The following is a 15204-nucleotide window of genomic DNA, read 5'->3' on the forward strand; positions in this document are numbered from 1 at the left end:
ATTTATTCATTCTAACTGTTGAGGGCATTTGGGTTGCTGCCGATCTCTGGCAATTACAAACAGTGCTGGTAGGAACATTCCTGTACAGGTCATTTAGAGAACATGTATGCATTTCTGCTGGGTATGTAGGCCAGGACCTGAAGGGCAAGATCATAAGGTATGCATATGTTTATGTTAAATGCTGACAGTTTTTCACAATGGTTGTATATATTTACTGAATTTGAACCGTGAGATTGTATTTCTCTTTCTATTTTTTTTGTAGAGATGGGGGTCTCGTTATGTTGCCCAGGCTGGTCTTGAACTCCTGGACTCAAGTGAGTCTCTTACCTCGACCTCCCAAAGTGCTGGGATAACAGGGGTGAGCCACCTTGCCCAGCCAGCAGTGACATTTCTGAATAGGCGAGGTCATGTGCCACTGGGTTTTCCAGAGGACTTGGCTGTAGAGAGCTGAGGTGGGGAGAGAGCCCCCTTGTGGCTGGAGAGGGAATGTGAGCACCTGGGGCCCTGTTTCCCCGACCCCAATGTATTCTCCACCAGGCTGGTCCTGCATTCTGATCCTTTGTGTATCTTGAAAGTACTGATACACTAGTTGTTTATTTTATTCTGTTTTATTTCAAACTTAAAAATTTTAACGTTTAAAATGGAAATAAGTTACAGCACAAAAATTGAAGTATAAAGCTCAATGAATTTATGTACATATCTTTATAACCAACACCTAGATCAGGATATAGAGCATTCCCGTCATATTAGAAAGTTCCCTTGTGCATTCTCCCACTCAATAGCACGCAGAGGTCACCACTTTCTCATTTCTGTCACCACAAGTTAAGTTTGCCTGTTCCTAATGCTTATATAAAATGCATATACAATTATGTCTAGCTTCTTTCTTTTCTTTTGGTGTCTGGCTTTCTTTTCTTTTCTTTTCTCTTCTTTTCTTTCTTTTTCTTTTCTCTTTTTGATGGAGCCTTACTCTGTTGCCCAGGCTGGAGTGCAGTGGTGCAATCTTGGCTCACTGCAACCTCCGCCTCCTGGGTTCAAGCAATTCTCCTGCCTCAGTCTTCCAAGTAGCTGGGACTACAGGAGCACACCACCATGCCCAGCTGGGTTTTTTTATTTTTATTTTTTTTATTTTTGTATTTTTAGTCGAGAGGGAGTTTCACCATATTGGACAGGCTGGTCTTGAACTTCTGACCTCTGGTGATCCACCTACCTTGGCCTCCCAAAGTGCTGGGATTACAGACATGAGCCACCATGCCCCGCCTAGCTTCTTTTCTTTTCGTTTCGTTTCTTTTCATTTTTTATTTTTTTGAGGCGGAGTTTCACCCTGTCACCTAGGTTGGAGTGCAGTGGCGCAGTCTCAGCTCAGTGTAACCTCTGCTTCCTGGGTTCAAGTGATTTTCCTGCCTCAGCCTCCCGAGTAACTGGGACTACAGGCATGGGCCACCACGCCCGGCAAATTTTTTTTTCTTTTTTTTTTTTCAGATGGAGTCTCACTCTGTCGCCAAGCTGGAGTGCAGGAGCTCTATCTCGGCTCACTGCAACCTCCGCCTCCCAGGTTCATGAGATTCTCCTGCTTTACCCTCCTGAGTAGCTGGGACTATAGGCACGCGCTGCCACGCCCAGCTAATTTTTGTATTTTTAGTAGAGATGGGGTTTCACTGTGTTGGCCAGGGTGGGCTTGATCTCCTGACCTCGTTATCCGCCTGCCTCAGCCTCCCAAAGTGCTGGGACTACAGGCATGAGCCACTGCGCCCAGCCCTGTCCTGTTAATTTTTGCATTTTAGTAGAGACGGGTTTCACCATGTTGGCCAGGGTGGTTTCGAACTCCTGACCTCAAGTAATCTGCCCACCTTGGCCTCCCAAAGTGCTGGGATAACAGGCATGAGCCACTGCGTCTGGCGGTGTCTAGCTTCTTCTTCTTTTTTTTTTCTTTCGAGACGGAGGTTTGCTCTTGTTGCCCAGGCTGGAGTGCAATGGCGTGATCTAGGCTCACTGCAAACTCTACCTCCTGGTTTCAAGTGATTCTCCTGCCTCAGGCTCTCAAGTAACTGGGATTACAAGCATGTGCCACCACGCCTGGCTAAATTTTGTATTTTAGTAGAGGCGGGGTTTCTCCATGTTGGTCAGGCTGGTCTCGAACTCCCGATCTCAGGTGATCCGTCCGCCTTGGCCTCCCAAAGTGCTGGGATTACAGTCTTAAGCCACTGCGCCCGGCCACATTTTTATTTATTTTTTTGAGATGGAGTCTTGCTCTGTCACCCAGGCTGGAGTGCAGTGGCAAGCTCTCAGTTCACTGCAGCCTCTGCCTCCTGAGCAGTGACTAGCTTCTTTCACTCAACATTATGTCATGATATTTGACCATGCTGTTGCATGTTGGTGAATGTTATTTTTTAAAATTGCTGTGTAGCATTGCATTTTATGACTCTACCACGTTTATTTGTTCAAGTGTATTGTTGATGGACATTTGGGCTGTTTCTGATTTTCGGCTACTATGAATAGAGTTGCTAGAAGCAATCTTGTACATAGACATGCAATCAGTTTTCTTGAGTATATTCCCAGATGTGGAATTGCTGGGCCATACGATATACATATGTTTAGCCTTAGTAGGTACCGTGAAACATTTTTTCCATTTTCATTCCATGATGTAGTTTTTGTTTGTTTGTTTGTTTTGTTTTTTGAGATAAGGTCTCATTCTGTTGCCCAGGCTGGAGTGCAGTGGTGTGATCTTGACTCACTGCAACCTCTGCCTCCTGAGCTGAAGCAATTCTCGTGCCTCAGCCTCCTGAGTAGCTGGGATTATGAGTGCCTGCCACTATGCAAAGCTAAGTTTTGTATTTTTAGGAGAGATGGGATTTTTGCCATGTTGCCTAGGCTGGTCTCAAACTCCTGAGCTCAGGTGATCCACCTGCCTTGGCCTTTCAAAGTCCTGGGATTACAGGCGTGAGTCATCTTGCCCGGCCGATTTTGGTCTTCTAAAGAAAGTCATTTGCCTATAATCGCAGCTACACAGGAGGCTGACGCAGGAGAATCACTTGGAGACAGAGGTTGCAGCAAGCCAAGATTGTGCCTCTGCACTCCAGGCTGGGTGACAGAATGAGACTCTGAAAGGAAAAAAAAAAAAGGTCGTTTGTCTTGAGACATGCCCAGAAAATGAAACACTGCATTTAAAGTTTGTTTTGAACAAAGTTTCGATTTCCTTCTCTTGTTTATAAAGTTGCCAGGCAACGTACTGTTGTCTTAGTTCGCATTTCCTGGATTTCCAGGGATGGAAATTGCAGGTCTTTTCCAGTCTTCTATTACACTAGATCATTTACAGGTAATGCCTTTGTCTAAAGGTCATTGTCCACTGGGGGGCACTGCCCCACAGGCACCCTTCACAGAATTCTGCTGTAAGGTACATCTTTCACAGAGACCTGCTGGCTGATGAGGGTGTCTGTGGCTGTGCACTGCTGTATCAGGGCCTCATCTCTCTTCCCTTAGGATAACTTTTATTTTTATTTAATTACTTTTTATTTATTTATTTTGTTTTGAGATAGAGTCTCGCTCTGTCACCCAGACTGGAGTGCAGTGGCACGATCTCTGCTCACTGCAACCTCTGCCTCCTGGGTTCAAGCCATTCTCCTGCCTCAGCCTCCCAAGTAGCTGGGATTACAGGCGCCTGCCACAATGCCTGGCTAATTTTTTAAATGTATTTTAAAATGTATTTTTAGTAGAGACGGGGTTTCTCCATGTTGCCCAGGCTGGTCTCAAACTCCTGATCTCAAGTGATCCTCACGCCTCAGCCTCCCAAAGTGCTGGGATTAGAGGAGTGAGCTACCGCGCCCAGCCATGGGCTTTGGTTCTTACCCTGAGTGAGGTGGAAAGTCACTGTAGGGTTTTGATAGAGAGATAATTTATTTTATTTTTCATTTCTTCATTTCTTTATTATTTTGTTTTTGAGACAGGGTCTTGCTGTGTTGCCCAGGCTGGAGTGTGCAATCATAGCTCAGTGCAGTCTTGAACTCCTGGGTTCAGGCGATTCTTCTGCCTCAGCCACCTGAGGCAGGGACTTCTAGCTGGGACTACAAGTGTGCACCACCATGCCTGGCTAAGACAGAGGGTTTAGGCTTACTTTAAAAAAGAATCACTGTGGCTGCTATGTCGAGAACAGAATGGGATTGTGGGAAGGGAAAGGTTGAAGCATAGAGACTCTTGGCTGTTGGAATAATCCAGATGGGAAACGGTGGCAGCTTGGACTGGAGAAGAAGCAGTGGAGGTTATGAGACATGGTCAGATTCTAGAGGTATTTTGAAGGCAGAATCAACAGGATATGCTAAAGGATTGGATATGGGATAGGAGAGGGAGATCAAGAATAACTCCAATGTTGTGGTCTGAGTAGCACACATAAAACTCTTATTATGGACTGTTTCAGAAATATATCTAAGTACACAAAAATCTTTTTTTTTTTTTTGAGAAGGAGTTTCACTCTCATTGCCCAGGCTGGAGTGTAGTGGTGCGATCTCGACTCACTGCAACCTCTGCCTCCTGGGCCCAAGTGAGTCTCCTGGCTCAGCCTCTGGAGTAGCTGGGATTACAGGCACCTGCTATCAGCCTGGTTAATTTTTTTGTATTTTTTTTTTTTTTGAGATGGAGTCTCACTCTGTCACCCAGGCTGGAGTGCTGTGGCCGGATCTCAGCTCACTGCAAGCTCCGCCTCCCGGGTTCACGCCATTCTCCTGCCTCAGTCTCCCAGGTAGCTGGGACTACAGGCGCCGCCACCTCGCCTGGCTAGTTTTTTGTATTTTTTAGTAGAGACGGGGTTTCACCGTGTTAGCCAGGATGGTCTCGATCTCCTGACCTCGCGATCCTCCCGTCGCGGCCTCCCAAGTGCTAGGATTACAGGCTTGAGCCACCGCGCCCGGCCAATTTTTTTGTATTTTTAAAATTAGAGACGGGGTTTCACCATGTAGGTCAGACTTGTCTCAAACTCCTGACCTCAGGTGATCCACCCACCTCTGCCTCGCAAAGTGCTGGGATTACAGGCATGAGCCACTACATCCGGCCAGACAAAAGTCTTATAGTGAACCCCATGTAGCTGTCAACCAGCTTCAATAATGATTGCCTCGAAATGATGACCATTTTCATTTCATCTATGCCTCTCCCTACTCTCTATTCCATATTGTATTGAAGTAATCTTGGACATTATTTCATTTTATTTGTAAATCCTTCTGTGTGTGTGTATATATATACACATATACATATATATATATTTTTTGAGACGGAATCTCACTCTGTTGCCCAAGCTGGAGTGCAATGGTGCCATGTCGCCTCACTGCAACTTCCGCCTCTCAGGTTCAAGTGATTCTCCTGCCTCAGCCTTCTGAGTAGCTGGGATTACAGGCTCCCACCACCACGCCTGGCTAATTTTTGTATTTTTTAGTAGAGACAGGGTTTCACCATGTTGGTCAGGCTGGTTTTGAACTCCTGACCTCAAGTGATTTGCCTGCCTTGGCCCCCCAAAATGCTGGGATTACAGATGTGAGCCACCATGCCCAGCCATTCTGTGTGTGTGTATATATATATATTACAGTATATATATATTTATATATATATATTACAGTATATATATATTTTATATATATATTACAGTATATATATTATATATATATATTACAGTATATATATATTTTATATATATATAGTTTTAAAAATATGAGCCTCCCCCGACCTTTCTTTTTTTTTTTTGAGAAGGAGTTTCACTCTCATTGCCCAGGCTGGAGTGTAGTGGTGCGATCTCGACTCACTGCAACCTCTGCCTCCTGGGCCCAAGTGAGTCTCCTGGCTCAGCCTCTGGAGTAGCTGGGATTACAGGCACCTGCTATCAGGCCTGGTTAATTTTTTTGTATTTTTTTTTTTTTTGAGATGGAGTCTCACTCTGTCACCCAGGCTGGAGTGCTGTGGCCGGATCTCAGCTCACTGCAAGCTCCGCCTCCCGGGTTCACGCCATTCTCCTGCCTCAGTCTCCCAGGTAGCTGGGACTACAGGCGCCGCCACCTCGCCCGGCTAGTTTTTTGTATTTTTTAGTAGAGACGGGGTTTCACCGTGTTAGCCAGGATGGTCTCGATCTCCTGACCTCGCGATCCTCCCGTCGCGGCCTCCCAAAGTGCTAGGATTACAGGCTTGAGCCACCGCGCCCGGCCAATTTTTTTGTATTTTTAAAATTAGAGACGGGGTTTCACCATGTAGGTCAGACTTGTCTCAAACTCCTGACCTCAGGTGATCCACCCACCTCTGCCTCGCAAAGTGCTGGGATTACAGGCATGAGCCACTACATCCGGCCAGACAAAAGTCTTATAGTGAACCCCATGTAGCTGTCAACCAGCTTCAATAATGATTGCCTCGAAATGATGACCATTTTCATTTCATCTATGCCTCTCCCTACTCTCTATTCCATATTGTATTGAAGTAAATCTTGGACATTATTTCATTTTATTTGTAAATCCTTCTGTGTGTGTGTATATATATACACATATACATATATATATATTTTTTGAGACGGAATCTCACTCTGTTGCCCAAGCTGGAGTGCAATGGTGCCATGTCGCCTCACTGCAACTTCCGCCTCTCAGGTTCAAGTGATTCTCCTGCCTCAGCCTTCTGAGTAGCTGGGATTACAGGCTCCCACCACCACGCCTGGCTAATTTTTGTATTTTTAGTAGAGACAGGGTTTCACCATGTTGGTCAGGCTGGTTTTGAACTCCTGACCTCAAGTGATTTGCCTGCCTTGGCCCCCCAAAATGCTGGGATTACAGATGTGAGCCACCATGCCCAGCCATTCTGTGTGTGTGTATATATATATATTACAGTATATATATATTATATATATATATTACAGTATATATATATTTTATATATATATTACAGTATATATATAATATATATATTACAGTATATATATATTTTATATATATATATAGTTTTAAAAATATGAGCCTCCCCCGACCTTTCTTTTTTTTTTTTGAGACGGAGCCTTGCTCTGTTCCCCAGGCTGGAGTGCAGTGGTGCGATCTCAGCTCACTGCAACCTCTGCCTCCCGAATTCAAGCAATTCTACTGCCTCAGCTTCCTGAGTAGCTGGGATTTCAGGCACGCGTCACCACGCCTGGCTAATTTTTGTATTTTTAGTGGAGATGGGGTTTCGCCATGTTGGCCAGGCAGCTGTTGAACTCCTGACCTCAAGTGATCCACCTGCCTAGGCCTCCCGAAGTGCTGGGATTATAGGCATGAGTCACTGAGTCCAGCTGAGCCTCCCCCTTTTAAAAAATAAATACGCCACATTCTGTGAAGATAAAGTTGCAAGAAAATAAAAATAAAATAAAATAAACATGTCACAAAATCATCATATTAATGGTTGACTTTCTTGCAAAGACCACCAGAGAAACCCACTGATCACGCAAAGTAGAGCTTATGAGGCCAATTGCAGCAAGGGAGAACAAAGTTCGGTGGTGTCTCAACAGTGTCACAAAGGGGAAAATGATGTAAGGGTATTTGATGTAATTCTTTAAAGCAAGGAACTGACTACAATTGGGTAAAGGGCTGAGTGTGGTGGCTCATGCCTATAATCCCAGCACTTTGGGAGGCTGAGGCAGGCGTGTCACCTGATGTCAGGAAAGAACCTGGGAGGTGGAGGCTGCAGTGAGCTACAATCAAGCCACTACATTCCAGCCTGGGTGACAGACTCCATCTCAAATAAGATAAGATAAGATAAGATAAAATAAAATTCTATGAGACAATAGTTTAGAATTGGTGAACACAACAGAATGGAGGTCTTGAGACAAGTCTTGAGAAGCAAATTACTGTCTGATAAGTGAGATTTTTGCCCAGGTGAGCCATGTGTTGAGAGGAGAGCTATTTGCCCGGGTGAGCAAATTGTTTGCCTAGATAAATTGTTGTTGTTTTTTTTTTTTTTTTTTCCTGAAGCAAACAATGAGTTTTCTTTTTTTTTTTTTTTTTTGAGACGGAGTCTTGCTCTGTCGCCCAGGCTGGAGTGCAGTGGCCGGATCTCAGCTCACTGCAAGCTCCGCCTCCCAGGTTCACGCCATTCTCCTGCCTCAGCCTCCCGAGTAGCTGGGACTACAGGCGCCCGCCACTGCGCCCGGCTAGTTTTTTGTATTTTTTAGTAGAGACGGGGTTTCACCATGTTAGCCAGGATGGTCTCGATCTCCTGACCTCGTGATCCACCCGTCTCGGCCTCCCAAAGTGCTGGGATTACAGGCTTGAGCCACCGCGCCCGGCCAACAATGAGTTCTTTATTGTTTTATAGTCTTATCCTTCCAGGCAAGACTTTTTTGAAAGTCAAACAAACAGGTAAGTCATGTTGAAATACATGATCTCAGTTCTCATATCTAATAGAATTTAAGATACCTACCTCATTAAATAATCAATGAATGCATTTTCTTAGCTGTCTCATAAAAGTATTATTTTTATATCTGATTATTCAAGCCAGGATCCAAGCGAGATCTACAAATTGCATTTGATTTTGTGTTTTTAAGTCCCTCGTAAACTATAGCTTCCCTTACTTTTTTTTCTTTGTCTCTCAAATTTATGTTTTGACAAAATTAGGTCATTTTCTTGCAGTTTCCACAATCTGGATTTTGCTAGTTCCAGCCTCATAGGCATTTAATATGCTCTTTCCTCCTCGAAGTTCCTTTCAATTTGGTAGTTAGAACTGATGCAGGCTGAGTGCAGTGGCTCACGCCTGTAATCCCAGAAATTTGGGAGGCCAAGGTGGGAGGATCGCTTAAGCCCAGGAGTTTGAGCACAGCCTGAGTGACATGGTGAGACTCTGTTTCTACAAAATTTAAAAAAAAAAAAAAAAAAAAATTAACCAGGTCTGGTGGTATGTGCCCGGAGGCCCAGCTACCCAGGGAACCTGAGATGGGAGGATTGCTTGAGCCCAAGAAGTAGAGGCTACAGTGAGCTGTGTTTGTGCCGCTGCACTGCAGCCTGGGTGACAGAGCAAGACCCTGTCTCAAAACAAAACAAAACAAAAATAAACAACAACAACAACAACAACAAAACTGATGCAGGATGGCAGGCCCCCAAATTGACGCTTAGGCTGGGAGGGTTCTTGGCTTTGACCAGGAAAGAATTCAAGGGCAAGCCCCAGGTATTATGCAATAATCTTTTATTGAATGGTACTGCTCTTTGCTGAGCAGGGATAACTCATTGGCAGTGTGCCCAGAGTTGGCAACCTGTCAACCCTTGGCAACTACATTTATACTCTCTTATAGCCACTTCAATTATATGCAAATTAGGGAGTGGTTAATGCAAAATTAAGGAGTGAGTTATTTAAGAAGTTTCCAGGAAAAGGGCAGCAACTTCCAGATCATTGCCATGGAAATGCGTGGTAACTTCTGGGTCATTGCCATGGCGTTTATAAACTGTCATGGTGCTGGTGGGAGTGTCTTGAGCTAATGAGCATTGAGGGCAGCTAGGGTCGCTTTTGCTGTCACCTGCTGGTTTTGTTCAGTTTCTTCACATTATCCTGTCTAGACTAGATCCTGTTTTAGTCAGCAGGGTTGTGACCAGAAAACAAATCTTGTCGATCTCAACTACTGATCTGAACTATTCAGCTTTTAAAAATGTAGCAAACAGCAATTTAGTGGGTCTCCCACTGCCAATTTTGTCTTCCTTCAGCCTATTCTCAACAGTAGCTAGAGGGATCCTTGGACAAGAGAAGTCAAAACATCATATCACGCCCTGACATAAACTAACTTTTTCTTTTTTCTTTTCTTTTCTTTTCCTTTTCTCTTTTCTTCTCTTTCTTTTCCCCTTCCTCCTTCCCCACTGCCCCTCCCTCCCTTCCTCCCTTCCTTCCTTCTTTCCTTCCTTCCTTCCTCCCTTCCTTTCTCTCTCTCTCTCTCTCCCCCCTTAATCTCTCTGTCTTTCTTTATTTTTTAAACAGGGTCTCACTCTGTCACCCAGGCAGAGTGCAGTGGTGTGATCAAAGCTTACTGCAGCCTCAACCTCCCAGGCTCGAGTGGTCCTCCTGCCTCAACCTCCTCAGTAGCTGAGACCACAGGAGCATGCCACCATGCCCAGCTAATTTTTAAAAATTTTTTATGGAAATGGGGATCTTGCTATGTTGCCTAGGCTGGTCGCAAACTCCTGTACACAAGTTATCCTCCCACTTTGGCCTCCCAGAGTGCTGGGATTACAGGCATGAGCCACCACACCTAGCCTGACCTAAACTCTCTAACAACTTCCAAATTCACCTGGCGTAAAAGCCAGAGTCAGTGCAGTTGCCTGTGAGCTCTCTGAGATCCGTTTTCCCAGTTTCCTCTGACCACATCTCCTAAGAGGCTCTCCCTCATTTCCTCTGCTCCAGTCACCCTGGCCTGGTTGCTGTTTCTTGGGATCTCATGCAGGTGCCCACCCATAATATATGTGTTCCAGTTTTTCTATATCCCTGCCAACACCTATATACTAGAAACTACACAACAACGCTGAAAGAAATTTCACACTGTGAAATAATACTGTGTCTTCTTCCCCATTCATACCGTATATCTTTTCATTTATTTCAGCACTGTTGTGAAATAAATGAAGACATATACGGTATGAATGGGGAAGAAGACACAGTATTATTAATGTTACTGGAAAAAGGGGTCTTGATCCAGACTCCAAGAGAGAATTTTTGGATCTCATGCAAGAAAGAATTCGAGGTGAGTCACAGAGTACAGTGGAAAGAGAGAGTTTATTGAAAGCTCATCAGTTACAGGGTAGGGTGGCCTCAGAAAGCAAGAGAAAGAATGCACTGCCTTTTTTTTTTTTTAAAAACAGAGTTTCACTCCTGTTGCCCAGGACAGAGTGCAATGGCGCGATCGTTACTTATCGCAACCTCTGCCTCCCAGGGTCAAGTGATTCTCCTGCCTTAGCCTCTCAAGTAGCTGGGATTACAGGCATGCGCCACCATGCCCAGCTACTTTTGTATTGTTAGTAGAGACCAGGTTTCTCCATGTTGGTCAGGCTGGTCTTGAACTCCTGACCCCTGGTGGCTTACCCGCCTCAGCCTCCCAAAGTGCTGGGATTACAGGTGTGAGCCACCGCACCCGGCCGCACTGTCCTTTTTTTTTTTGAGATGGAGTCTCGCTCTGTTGCCCAGGCTGGAGTGCAGTGGCCCAATCTCGGCTCACTGCAAGCTCCACCTCCCGGGTTCACACCATTCTCCTGCCTCAGCCTCCCATGTAGCTGGGACTACAGGTGCCCGCCACCACACCTGGTTAATTTTTTATATTTTTAGTACAGACGGGGTTTCACCATGTTAGCCAGGAGGGTCTCGATCTCCTGACCTCGTGATTCGCCCGCCTCGGCCTCCCAGAGAGCTGGGATTACAGGCCTGAGCCACCGTGTGTGGCCTGCACTGTCCTTTTTAAAAAGACTCTTCTTATACAGGGGTCTTATCTATATAAAAGCTAAGTTAAGTTATGTCTATGTGTGGGGGGGCTGACAGCATGACAAAATTTATTATTTCGCTGATTTAAGGAAAGTTATCTGCCCGGTGCGGTGGCTCATGCCTGTAATCCTAGCACTTTGGGAGGCCAAGGTGGGAGGATCGCTTGAGCCCAGGAGTTTGAGACCAGCCTGGGCAACATAGTGCGGTCCTATCTCTACAAAAAATATAAAAATTAGCGAGGTGTGGTGGTTCTCGCCTGTAGTCCCAGCGCTGGAGGGTGGGGGTGGGAGATGGGAGGATGGCTTGAGCTGCGGAGGCGGAAGTTGCAGTGAACTGAGATCATGCCACTGCACTCCAGCCTGGGTGACAGAGCGAGACCCCATCTCCAAAAGTAAAATAAAATAAATAAAATAAATAAATAAATAAAAGTTTTTCTTGGGTTTTTGGTGCATAAGTACATCAAACTGACTCTATCTTGAAAGTGTGTATTGTTATGTGATATTGGGACATCTGGACATTCTTCTGTCACAGGAGTTTGTCCTTGCAGGCATTAATAAACTGCTTCTTTAGCTGTAAACATCTTATGACCATGGGTTGTGATTGGCAAGGAGTGTACCTTGTTAGTTTTACGATGGAGTTGATTTTAAAATGGTTTAGGCCAGGCGCGGTAGCTCACGCCTGTAATCCCAGCACTTTGGGAGGCCAAGGCGGGTGGATCACGAGGTCAGGAGATTGAGGCTATCCTGGCTAACACTGTGAAACCCTGTCTCTTATCAAAAATATAAGTGGCAGGTGCCTGTAGTCCCAGCTACTCAGGAGACTGAGGCAGGAGAATGGCGTGAACCCGGGAGGCGGAGCTTGCAGGATCGTGCCACTGCACTGCAGCCTGGGCGACTGCGACTGACCCTGCGAGACTCCGTCTCAAAAAAAAAAAAAAAAAAAAAAAAAAGATGTCACCCTGGCTCTCCTATGCTCCTGTTTTGCTAACATTAAGATGTCAATTCTCAAACAATCCCAATCAAAATCCTTGCAGGATTTTTGTAGTAATTGACAAGATCATTCTAAAATTCATTTGGAAATGCAAACGACTTAGAAAAGCAGTGACAACGACAATAACAAACAAACAAAAAAACAATAAAAAACTTGGCTAAACAAGAAGTTGGAAAACTAATGCTACCTGATTTTAAGACGTCATGAAGCAATAGTAACCAAGCTAGTGTGGTATTGGTGGGTGTAAAATTGACTATAGGACAATGTTTGCTTTTGGTTGGGCAGTTTTTTGTTTTTGTGTTTTTTTGGTGTGGGGGATGGGGTTACATTATGTTGCCTGGGCTGGAGTGCAGTGATGTGATCTTGGCTCACTGCAACCTCCACCTCATGGGTTCAAGTGATTCTTGTGCCTCAGTCTCCCAAGTAGCCAGGATTACAGGCGCCTGCCACCACACCAGGCTAATTTTTGTATTTTTAGTAGAGATGGGATTTCACCATGTTGGCCAGGTTGCCTCCAGCCTCCCAAAGTGCTGGGATTACAGGCATGAGCCACCATGCCTGGCCCAAATTTTTTTTAGATATAATACTAAAAGCATACTTCATAAAGTTGATAAATTGGACTTTGTTAAATTAAAAACCCATGCTCTGCCGGGTGTGGTGGCTCACGCCTATAATCCCAGCATTTTGGGAGGCCAAGGCGGGCAGATTGCCTGAGCTCGAGAGTTCAAGACCAGCCTGGACAACACAGTGAAACCCCATCTCTACTAAAATACAAAAAATTAGCTGGGTGTGGTGGCATGCACCTGTAGTCGCAGCTACTTGGGAGGTGGAGGGAGGAGAATTGCTTGAACCCGGGAGGTGGGGGTTGCAGTGAGCTGAGATTGTGCCACTGCACTTCAGCCTGGGTGACAGAGCTAGACTCGGTCTCAAAAAAACAAAAACAAAAACAAATAAAAAAAAAAGCCCATGCTCTGTGAAAGAGACTAAGAGAAGGAAAGGACAAGGGCAGAGTAGAAGAAAATATTTTAAAATGATATACCTAATAAGGAATTTGCATTTGTAATATATGAAACATACTCAAAACTCAATAATAAAATAAACATCACAATAAAAAAAGAGCCACCCATTTGAAGACGCATTTTATATCACTTAGATCTGTGCTGTACAATATAGTAGCCAGTATATCATATAGTAGCCACATGTGAATACTGAATGCTTGAAATGTAACAAGTCCAAATTAAGATGTATCATGATTGTGAAATACACACCACATTTTGAAGACTTAGTATAAAAAAGAATGTAAGATATCTCATTAAAATTTTATATTGATTACATGTTTAATGGTAATATTTTGGATATACAATTCAGTTAAATAAAATACATCTCTATTGCTATAATTTTGCCATTTCAAGAATATTATATACATGGATTCATATAGTACATATATGACCTTCGAGATGGACTTTTTTCCACTCAGCATAATGCCATTGAGATCCATCCAAGTTTCTGTGTGTAGAAATGTTTGTTTCTTTCTATTGTGGAGTTTAACATTCACCTACTGTAAGACGTTTTGGTTGTTCTCATTTTGGGCTAATTACAAATAAAGCTGCTAAGGTCAAGCACGTACATGATTTTGTGTGGACTGAAGTTTCCATTTCTTGTGGATAAATGCTCAGCAGTATGACTGCTGGGTAGATGGTAAGTGTGTGTTTAGTTTTTAAATAAATGGCCAAACTATTTTCCAGAGTGGGTGTACCATTTCACATTCTTACAGAAATATATGAGAGATCTAGCTTCTCTATTCCTCTCCAGAATTTGGCATTGTCACTCTTTCCTTTTCTTTCTCCTTCCCTCTCCTCTCCTCTCCTTTCCTCTCCTCTCCTCTCCTCTCCTTTCCTCTCTCTCCTCTCCTCTCCTCTCCTCTCCTCTCCTCTCCTCCCCTCCCCTCCCCTCTCCCTCTCCCTCTTTCTCTCTTTCTCTCTTGTTCTCTTTCTCTCTTTCTTTCTCTCTTTTCTCTTTTCTTCCTTTCTTTCTCTCTCTCTCTTTTTGAGACAGGGTCATGCTCTATCATCTAGGGAGGAGGAGTGCAGTGGCGTAACCTCAGCAAACTGTCCACCTCCCTGCGTCAAGCCATCCTCTTGTCTCAGCCTCCCAAATAGCTGTGACTACATACAGGCACGCGCTACCACGCCCAGTTAATTTTTGTATTTTTTGTAGAGACAGGGTTTCACTATGTTGCCCAGGCTGGTCTCAAACTCCTGAGCTCAAGTAATCCACTCACTTTGGCCTCCCAAAGGGCTGAGACTATAAGTGTGGGTCACTGCACCTGGCCCTCAGTTAAAATTTGATTTTCATGTGCTTCTTCTTCCTCTTTAGGGAGATTTAGCAAACTGACATGATGGGGACTGGCTACCTAAGGACAAAGATAAGAAATTAGCTAGAGTAGTGCTTAAACTGCAAAAGAGTGATATAAATCAAAGAGAATAATTGAGGTGAGTCTTAATTATTTTAGTTTCTTTTGCTAAGGTTTAGGACAAATCCAGGAAAAAGCAAAACAAAACCACAGGAACATCTGTGATCTGTGCTTTTTCCAAAGAGGGTTTGGGGACTTCAATTTGGTTTTTTTTTTTTTTTTTTGAGACAAAGTTTCACTTTTGTTGCCCAGGCTGGAGCGCAGTGGCATGATCTCGGCTCACTGCAACCTCTGCTTCTCAGGTTCAAGCAGTTCTCCTGCCTCAGCCTACTGAGTACCTGGGATTACAGGCGTCCGCCACCATGCCCAGC

The sequence above is a fragment of the Trachypithecus francoisi genome, unplaced genomic scaffold (assembly GCF_009764315.1).
Source record: "Trachypithecus francoisi isolate TF-2019V2 unplaced genomic scaffold, Tfra_2.0 Lachesis_group12, whole genome shotgun sequence".
NCBI lineage: Eukaryota > Metazoa > Chordata > Mammalia > Primates > Cercopithecidae > Trachypithecus > Trachypithecus francoisi.